This window comes from Antechinus flavipes, chromosome 3 (assembly GCF_016432865.1).
Source record: "Antechinus flavipes isolate AdamAnt ecotype Samford, QLD, Australia chromosome 3, AdamAnt_v2, whole genome shotgun sequence".
NCBI lineage: Eukaryota > Metazoa > Chordata > Mammalia > Dasyuromorphia > Dasyuridae > Antechinus > Antechinus flavipes.
In genome coordinates this window covers 158,925,876-158,935,920 of record NC_067400.1, presented here as the reverse complement: position 1 = coordinate 158,935,920, position 10,045 = coordinate 158,925,876, and the positions used below count along the sequence as shown (strand labels likewise).

The 10,045-nt window shown below is 35.7% G+C and overlaps 1 pseudogene; it reads left to right on the top strand.

Moving 5' to 3' along the window:
* Positions 1–3,787: 3,787 nt before the first annotated feature.
* Positions 3,788–4,930, top strand: LOC127553437 (glyceraldehyde-3-phosphate dehydrogenase-like; annotated as a pseudogene).
* Positions 4,931–10,045: the final 5,115 nt, after the last annotated feature.

The following is a 10,045-nucleotide window of genomic DNA, read 5'->3' as shown; positions in this document are numbered from 1 at the left end:
TGTAAACTTATAATTAAACCTTGGCTTTCCATAATTTTGACAATGCTCTCTAAACATTTTCCTTGAACAGAAACAGACTGTTTTCTAAATATCTGTCCCATCTTAGCTGAAATTCTACTTTAACTCTTCTAACAAAATTTCTTTGTTGCACTCACCCTAATTTCTGGGTTGAAGTTTTTTCCACTGGATCAGGATCAGAGGCTTTTCCACTTGAATCAGGATCGGAGCTTTTCCACTGAAATCCACTGAGGGGTCTGTTTGTCCCACGTTCAGGGCGCCAAAATGTTGTGATCTAGTTCAGATGGATCTGAATCGGTCCCTGTTCGGGCGCCAAAATGTTGTGAGCTTTTTCTTCTCCAAAAACAGCCAGGTGATAAAAGTTCAGATCTTTTATTATCTCCAATATAGCCCAGTTAGCTTAGAGGCCTATCTCTCTGCTTGCTTCCAAGAGCTCTCTCTGAATGTCGCCAAATCCAAAGGTCTGGTCCTTCAGCCTCTGCCTCTGCTTTCTTCAGCCTCCAGCCAGCTCCATTCTTCATGTCATTCCCGAGAAATCTCGACTTGTAGCGTCTTCACTCTCAAGAACTTCGACTGGCCCATTGGCCTATTTATGCTCCTTCCAGAGAGAGGGATTATGGGTTTTCTCCCATAGTGCTCTCTGGCCCAATGACTTCAAGGGAGGTGTGAACTCATTGAACTCCAATGAGTAAAGGTGTGAACACAAGCCTTGTATTGATTAGTTCTACTTAGTACCTTGTTTCAGGTTCTGGCCAAAACATCTTCTTGTAAGATTAGATCAACTCTAATTAGTTAGCAGTTAGTAAGGATTCCAACAGGAGGGAGGGAAAAAATCGGAACAGAAACAAGTGCAAGGGATAATGTTGTAAAAAAAAATTACCCTCACACGGATTCTGTCAATATAAAATTATTATTAAAAAAATAAAATAAAATATTAAAATAAAAAAAAAATGTTTTCCCAGTTTGTTGCTTCACATCTAATCTTGTTTGCATTAGGTTTGTTTGTACAAAGGCTTTTTAATATGCTATAATCAAAATTTTCTATTTTGTGATCAATAATGATCTCTAGTTCTTCTTTGGTCACAAATTCCTTCCTCCTCCACAAGTCTGAGAGGTAAACTATTCTATGTTCCTATAATTTATTTATAATCTTGTTCTTTATGCCTAAATCATGAACCAATTATGATCTTATCTTGGTGTACAGTGTTAAGCGTGGGCCCATGCCTAATTTCTGCCACACTAATTTCCAGTTTTCCCATCAGTTTTTGTCAAATGATGAATTCTTATCCCAAAAGTTGGAATCTTTGGGTTTGTCAAACATTAGATTGCTATAATTATTGACTATTTTGTCCTATAAACCTAACCTCTTCCATTGATCAACTAATCTATTTTTTAGCCAATACCAAATGACCACTGCTTTATAATAAAGTATATAATATATTATTATAGTATTATAATATAAAATGATTTTTTTTTATTAATTGTCTTATAATTCTTGACCTTTTGTTCTTCCACATGAATTTCATTCTTATTTTTCCTAGGTCATTAAAATAGTTTATTGGGGGTCTGATTGGTATACCATTAAATAAATAAATTAGTTTAGGGATTATTGACATCGTTATTATATTCACTTGGCCTATCCAAGAGCTTTTAATATTTTTCCAGTTATTTAAATCTGACTTTATTTGTGTGGAAAGTGTTTTATAATTTTGCTCACATAATTTCTGAGTTTCCTTTGGTAGATAGATTCCCATATATTTTATGCTATCAACATTTATTTTGTTGATTTTGAATGAACAGTTATTTTGAATGAAATTTATCTTTGTATCTCTTGCTGTCAAACTTTGTTGGTGATATATATTTATGTGGATTTATTTTGTATCCTGCAACCTTGCTAAAGTTATGAATTATTTATAATAGCTTTTTAGTAGAATCTCTGGGGTTCTTTAAATATACCATCATATCATTTGCAAAGAATGATTGTTTGATTTCTGCATTACCTGCTCTGATTCCTTTCATCTCTTTCTCAATTTATTGTCGAGGCTACTGTTTCTCATACAATATTGAATAGTAATTGTGATAATAGGCAACCTTGTTTCACTCCTGATCTTACTGGAAAAGGTTCCAGTTTTTCCCCATTTTATATGGTGCTTACTGACGGTTTTAAATATATGCTTCTGACTATTTTAAGGAAAAGTCCATTTATTCCCATACTCTCAAATGTTTTTATTAGGAATGGATGTTGGATTTTATCAAATGTTTTTTCTACATCTATTGAGATGACCATATAGTTTTTGTTAATTTGGTTATTGATATAGTCAATTATGCTAATAGTTTTCCTAATATTGAACCAGCCCTGAATTCCTAGTATAAATCCTACTTGGTCATAGTGTATTATCCTGGGGATGATTTTCTGTAATCTTTTTGCTAATATTGTATTTAAGATTTTAGCATCAATATTCATTTGGGAGATTGGTGTATAATTTTCTTTCTCTGTTTTTAACCTACCTGGTTTAGATATCAGTACCATGTCTGTGTCATAAAAAGAATTTGATAGGACTCCTTCAATCCTTATTTTTTCAGATAGTTTATATAGCATTGGAGTTAATTGTTCTTTAAATGTTTGGTAGAATTCACATGTAAATCCATCTGGTCCTGGGGATGTTTTCTTAGGAAGTTGATTAATAGCTTGTTCTATTTCTTTTTTCTAAGATGGGACTCTTTAACCAATTTATTTCTTCCTCTGTTAATCTGGGCAAGCTGTATTTTTTAAGGTATTCTTCCATTTCATTTAAGTTATCAAATTTATTGGCATAAAGTTGGGCAAAATAACTCCTAATTATTGCTCTAATTTCTTCTTCATTAGTGGTAAGTTCTCCCTTTTCATTTTTAAGACTAATTTGATTTTCCTCTCATCTTTTTCTAATCAGATTTACCAAAGGCTTATCAATTTTATTGTTTTTTTTTCCATAAATCCAACTCTTAGTTTTATTTATTAGTTCAATAGTTTTCTTTCTTTTTTTTTCTTTTTGCTTTCTATATTATTAATTTCTCCTTTTAACTTTAGAATTTCGAGTTTAGTAATTGATTGGGGGGTTTTAATTTGTCCTTTTTCTAGCTTTTTAAGTTGCAAGCCCAATTTGTTGATCTTCTCCTTCTCTATTTTATGCAAGTAGGCTTCTAAAGATATAAAATTTCCCCTTATTACCACTTTGGCTGCATCCCACACATTTTAGTATGACATCTCATTATTGTCATTTTCTTGGGTGAAGTTATTAATTATGTCTATGATTTGCTGTTTCACACAATTATTCTTTAGTATGAGATTATTTAGTTTCCCAATTATTTTTTGGTCCATTTTTCCCTGGCTTTTTATTGAACGTAATTTTCATTGCATCGTGATCTGAAAAGGATTAATTTACTATTTCTGCCTTACTGCATTTGAATCTGAGGTTTTTATGTCCTAATATATGGTCAATTTTTATATAGGTTCCATGAACTGCTGAGAAGAAAGTATATTCCTTTCTGTCTCCATTTAGTTTTCTCCAAAGATCTATCATATCTAATTTTCTAGTATTCTATTTACCTCTTTGACATCTTTCTTATTTATTTTGTGGTTTGATTATCTAATTCTGAGAGTGCAAGGTTGAGATCTCCCACTATTATAGTTTTGCTGTCTATTTCTTCTTGCAGCTCTCTTAATTTCTCTTTTAAGAATTTAGATGTGGCTCTCAGCTCCTCTCCCAGGCTCGCTGCCAGGATCCGCTGCTTTGGTAACATCCCTGAGACAAGATGGTGAAGGTCGGAGTCAATGGATTTGGCCGTATCGGATGCCTGGTGACCCGTGCTGCGTTCAACTCAGGCGGAGTAGACATTGTAGCCATCAATGACCCCTTCATTGACCTTAACTACATGGTTTATATGTTTCAATATGATTCCACCCATGGCAAGTTCAAGGGCACTGTCTAGGCTGAGAACGGAAAGCTGGTGATCAATGGGAAGGCCATTACCATCTTCCAGGAGCGGGATCTCACCAACATTAAATGGGGAGATGCTGGAGCTGAATATGTTGTCGAGTCCACTGGCGTGTTTACCACCATGGAGAAAGCTGGGGCTCACTTGAAGGGTGGAGCTAAGCGAGTCATCATCTCTGCACCTTCAGCTTATGCCCCGATGTTCGTGATGGAAGTGAACCATGAGAAATATGACAATTCCCTTAAGATTGTCAGCAATGCCTCCTGCACTACCAACTGCTTGGCCCCCTTGGCCAAGGTCATTCACGACAACTTTGGCATTGTGAAAGGACTCATGACCACAGTTCATGCAATCACTGCTACTCAGAATACAGTCGATGGCCCCTCCGGCAAGCTGTGGCGTGATGGGCGTGGCACTGCCCAGAACATCATCCCGGCTTCCACCGTTGCTGCTAAGGCTGTAGGCAAGGTCATATCTGAGCTGAACAGAAAGCTCACAGGTATGGCTTTCCGCGTTCCTACTCCCAACGTGTCCGTTGTGGATCTGACCTGCCGCCTGGAGAAACCCGCCAAATATGATGACATCAAGAAAGTGGTGAAGCAAGCACCAGAGGGACCCATGAAGGGCATCTTGGGCTACACAGAGGACCAGGTTGTATCCTGTGACTTCAACAGCAACACTCACTCTTCCACCTTTGATGCTGGAGCTGGCATTGCCCTCAATGACCATTTTGTCAAGCTCATTTCCTGGTATGACAACGACTATGGTTACAGCAACTGCGTAGTGGACCTCATGGTCTACATGGCCTCCAAGGAGTAAAGTGGGAAGCCATGGATCTTCATCCCCAGCCAAAATAAGTGTTCCACCACTGGGGAGCCCACATCCCTAACCTATGTTCTTATACTGGGGATCTCATGCCCCATTCACATCATTGTCCAAAGCTATCCCTGTAGTAGCCTAGAGTGTCCTATATTGTGTACCATCAGTAAAGTCACCGTATTCAGTGAAAAAAAAAAAAGAATTTAGATGCTACACCACTTGGTGCATATACATTTAATGTTAACTATTGCTTCATTATCTATGCTAATCTTTCACAAGATATAGTGCTTTTCCTTATCTCTTTTAATTGATCAATTTTTGCTTTGGCTTGATCTGAGATCAGGGTGGCTACCCCTGCTTTTTTGACTCCAATTGAAGCATAGTAGATTCTGTTCCAATCTTTTACCTTTACTCTGTATGTATTGCTCTGTTTCAAGTGTGTTTCCTATAAACAATATATTGTAGGGTTCTGGCTTTTAATCCATTCTGCTAACTGCTTCCTCTTTATGGAGAAGTTTACCATAAATTGAATATGTCTAATATTTTTCTCTTTACGCCAATTCTGATGAGAGTAAGATAAACACTATGTTCATCCCCCTCCATTCTTTCTCTCAGATATAATAGGTTTTCTTTGCCTCTTCATAAGATGTAGTATCCCCACTTTACCCTTTTCCTGGTACAATTTCCTTTCCACCTCTAGTTTCTAGAACAAAATATACATGTGTTCTTGATATATCTTTATAGCAGAAATATAGTTCCCAAGATTTCTTTTTTACCTTTTTAGGTTTCTCTTGAGCTCTATAGTTGTAGATTAAACTTTTTGTTTAGTTCTGTTTTTTTCATCAAAAATAGATGAAATTCACTTATTTCATTGAATGTCCATCTTCTTCCCTGGAAAAAGATGCTTATTTTGGCTGGATAAGTTATTTTTGGCTACACACCAAGTTCCTTAGCCTTTTGGAATATCATATTCCAGGCCCTTTGATTCTTTAATGTGGATGCTGCTAGATCCTGAGTAATCTTTATTGTGGCTCCTCTGTATTTGAATTGATTTTTTCTTGCAGCTTACAGTATTTTTTCCTTCGTCTGATAGTTCTGGAATTTGGCCACTATATTTCTTGGTGTTTTGATTTTAGGGTCCCTTTCAGTAGGTGATCAATGAATTCTTTCAATGTCTATTTTCCCCTCTGTTTCTTTAACTTCTGGGCAGTTCTCTTTCATAATTTCCTGGAAAAATAGTGTCCAGACTCTTTTTTTCATCATATTTTAAGAGTCCAATAATTGTCAGATTGTCTCTCCTAGATCTATTTTCCAGGTCTGTTGTTTTCCCAAGAAGGTATTTGACAATATTTTCCATTGTTTAATTTTTTGGTTTTGCTTTACTGATTCTTGGTGTCTCATTGAGTCATTCAATTCCATTTGTTCAACTCTGATTTTTAATGAATTTTTTTCTTCACTCACTTTTTGTATATCTTTTTTTTTTCTAATTGTCCTGAGTTTTTAAGTGAGTTGTTTTGTTCTATGGAATTTTTTTTTCCATTTCACCAATTTTATTTTTTAGAGAGCTATTTTCTTTTTCCAATTCACTACTTTTGTTTTCTTTGGAATTGTTTACTTTTTCCAATTCACTAATTCTGTTTTTCAAGGATTTGATTTCTTTATCTACTCTATCTTTTAATGAGTAAGATAACTTATCCAGACTGTCTTGCCAAACTTCCCTTTCTTTTTCCCATTTTTCTTCTAGCTCTCTGTGTTGAGGACTAGATCACATTCCCCTTTGGGGATTCATCTGAAGACAGTCTGTTTTTAGTCTCCTCAGGGTTTAAAATCTGCTCTCTATCCATATAGAAGCTATCAATAGTTGGAGCCCATTTAAATTTTTTGCTCATTTTGTCAAAGAAGAATCAAAGAAAACAAACTTTAAAAAATGCAGTCTGCTTTTTTGGGGATGTGAGGGGGGGTTGGATGATATTACTGAGCTTCCTCTACAGACTGCAGGGGGCAGCAGTGAGGCACTAGCAGGACAGCAATGGCTGCACTGCATCTTTGCTCTGAGACTATGAGAGCATCCTGAGTCGCTCTGGGTGGGTGTGCCCAGGTTCTGAGAGACCTTAGCTTTTTGGGGTTATAATCTTTACCCCCTGTGTTTATAGCTTCTGTGTTGATCTACTGGCTTGCTGCCAGGGCAAAGTAGCCACACTGTGGTAAAGTTCTTCCTGCAGAAACAGCTGAGTACACACCCCACCCTCCTCAGATCTGCTCAGTGTGAGCTGCCTTCCATACTCTCACTACCTGCCTGCAATCTGCACCTGATCTAACGTCCCCACGCGAGAGCAAAAACAGACCTTTTCTGGTGAATTTTGAGGATATTTTCTGTTGGTAATTATTTGTTTTTTTCAGTAAAGCACTAATTCCAATGCCTTGTCATGAAATAAAGTATTCTGAGAGAAAAGACAGAGCTTAAATAGATGCATTTATCCTCTCCACCATCTTAGCCAAAAGTGCTCAATTTTAATTTTTAAGAAATCATTTTCCTCCATGAGCTTTTGTTCCTGTTTTCCCATTTGGCCCAGTTTTGCTTTTTGAGGTATTCTTCTCCTCATTAGCTTTTTGTATTTCCTTTTGCACCATTCTCAAGTCTTTTCCTAATTTTTCCTTTATGTCTCTGGATTTTTAATATCTTTTTTGAGCTCTTCCAAAGTCTTAGCTCAATTCTCATTTTTCTTGGAGGCTTTGGATGTAGGAGCTTTGACTTTGTTCTGGGTGTGTTTTGTTCTTTCTTGTCACCACATTAACTTTCTATGGTCAGAAACAGTTTTTGTTATCTGCTCATTTTCCTACCCTGTTACAGAGGTTTTGACTCGGACTCTGTTTCCACGGTGGAGGCACTATCTCAAGCTTCATAGGTATTGTGCAGCTGTTTTCAGAAATCCTTCTAGGTACCTGAACAAAAGCACTCTTTTCTGCTTTGGAATTGTTAAGCGTGTCCAGCCCCACTGTAGCTGTACTAAAGCAATAGAGTCCTGCTTTGTTGGCAGTGGGGCTGGGACTGGGGTCAGGCAGCTGTTGTGTTATGCCCTGTGTTGGGACTGAGCACTAGACTCCAGCCTTGTTGGACAGATCTTTTTTGCTGACCTTCCAAGGCCTCTTTGGTGTCTCTGGCCTGAGAAGTTTAGAAACTGCCAGCACTGACACTGATTCAGAGGTCCCCAGGTAGACCTGTTCTTGCTTTACTGGAATGGGGCTGGGACTAGCATTTGCTGGTGGGATTTTCACTGGGACTGCACACTGGACTCCTACTCTGGTGTCACATCTTTTCTGCTGACTTTCTAAGCTGCTGTTGGCTGTAAAATGCTCATTCTTTTGGAGTGTTCTGATGCTCTCAAATTTATTTAGTCATTATTTAAAACTGGAGCAGTTTAAAGGAAAAAGTTAGAAGAGTTTTTACCTTTACTTTTACATCTTGGCTTTGCCCCAAATGGGAATTTCTAATAAAGAATTTATAGGTCTATTGGCAGGAACCACATTGTGAGCAAATTTTATCGACAGACACCTATATATATGATTTCATTGGTTTATAGACACAAAGCTGGAAGAATCTCAGAGGTCATTAAGTCTAATACTCTCATTTTACAGATAAGGCACAGAGAGGTTAAGTGATTTGTCCAAGATCACCACAGGTAGTAAATATATAAAAAATGATGTTGCTTTTTATGGCTCAAGATCATTATCCTAATCATTTTATAACTGTCTATGATGAAAGTTTTTTTTTTTAATCTTAAAACTACACACTAGGAATTCCTACTTTTGAAATTCAGTTTTCAAAGGATTCCTAAAGTTGTAGAAACTTGCTTATATTATCTTTGTACACAGCTTATCTCATATCCATACATCTGCCATTAGACAAATAGGGATGACCAAATTTCCATACTTTATTAAGACTATTTAGACCTTAGTTTACTAAGATTTAGTAGTTTATTTAAATAAAAAAAAAACCTATAAGATTGGACTAAATGTCCTCTAAATTAACCTGTAGTCCTAAATATATGATCCAAAAATCCCACTTCTATGCTTTGCATACAATAGGCACTTAGGTGTTTGTTGAAATGAATGTAAGTTTATTGACTTTCTGTGATGAGTGTTAGAGTAGTAAAATGAAGAAATACTTCCATTACAAGTATCATAGGATATAGAGGAGTGAAATAATTGGTATTTCCAATAATTTAGAACAGTATAAAGATATGATGCATACAAAAAACTAAAGACAAAATAAATTTGAAGAAATATGAAAGGTATTGAGAAGGCCAAAACCAAAGATAAGTTTTGTTTGCTATAAAAGAGTTACTATTACATAACGTCAGCAGAGGTTATTAGTACATCATGAATTGATGTTCACCCTCAGACATTAATGGAGACTGAATTTCATTCTGAATCATTGAATATAAAATAATACTCAGCTTTATGTTTATGCTGCATAGCATATTCACAGTCCTAATATTTTGAACTCTATACCTGGTATAAAACCCCCAACAACTAGCCCTGAACTTAAAAATCCTAGAAATGAATTTTAATTATGAAAAATCCATAGGTATGTCATGTGTCATGTTTTTCTATATCTTTTACTAGAGAATTTCTGATATTTAGAAAAAAATTACCAGGAAAAATTTCCATCACTAAGAAAATTCCAATTAACAATATATTCTAATTAAGAAAATATATATATATATATATTAAAATATAATACAAAAGTAGAAGAAAGCATTGGAAATATTAAAAAATAGAATGATTCAGCAAACATTTCAATAACTTAGCTTTTTCTTTTTACTTATTTCACAAAATTCCCTTTCTAAAATGAAATAGAGGCAATCAATTGATATTACAAGAATTTAGTCCAAAATGAAGACTGCCCTAGAAAAATCAAGGCATTTTTCTTCCCTCAAAGGCTTTGAAAACTTAGCTCTCTAACATAAACCTCAAGTGGCCCTATTTGGAGTTTCCACTTTGCTGTGTAATTAATTAAGAGATGAAAGTAAATTCTAAGAATGTCATTGTGTTCTTTTTTGGAGAGATCTATAATTATGTAGTAATTTTCTTTGACCCATTTTATGCACTACTTTTGACACTTAAAATACATCATCCACATTGGGAAATGAAATGGCTTTTCAGCTGTCATGATTTAAAGACATCCTTTTTTCAATCACCCTTTACTCTTCCTTCCTTCCTTTTTTCTTGT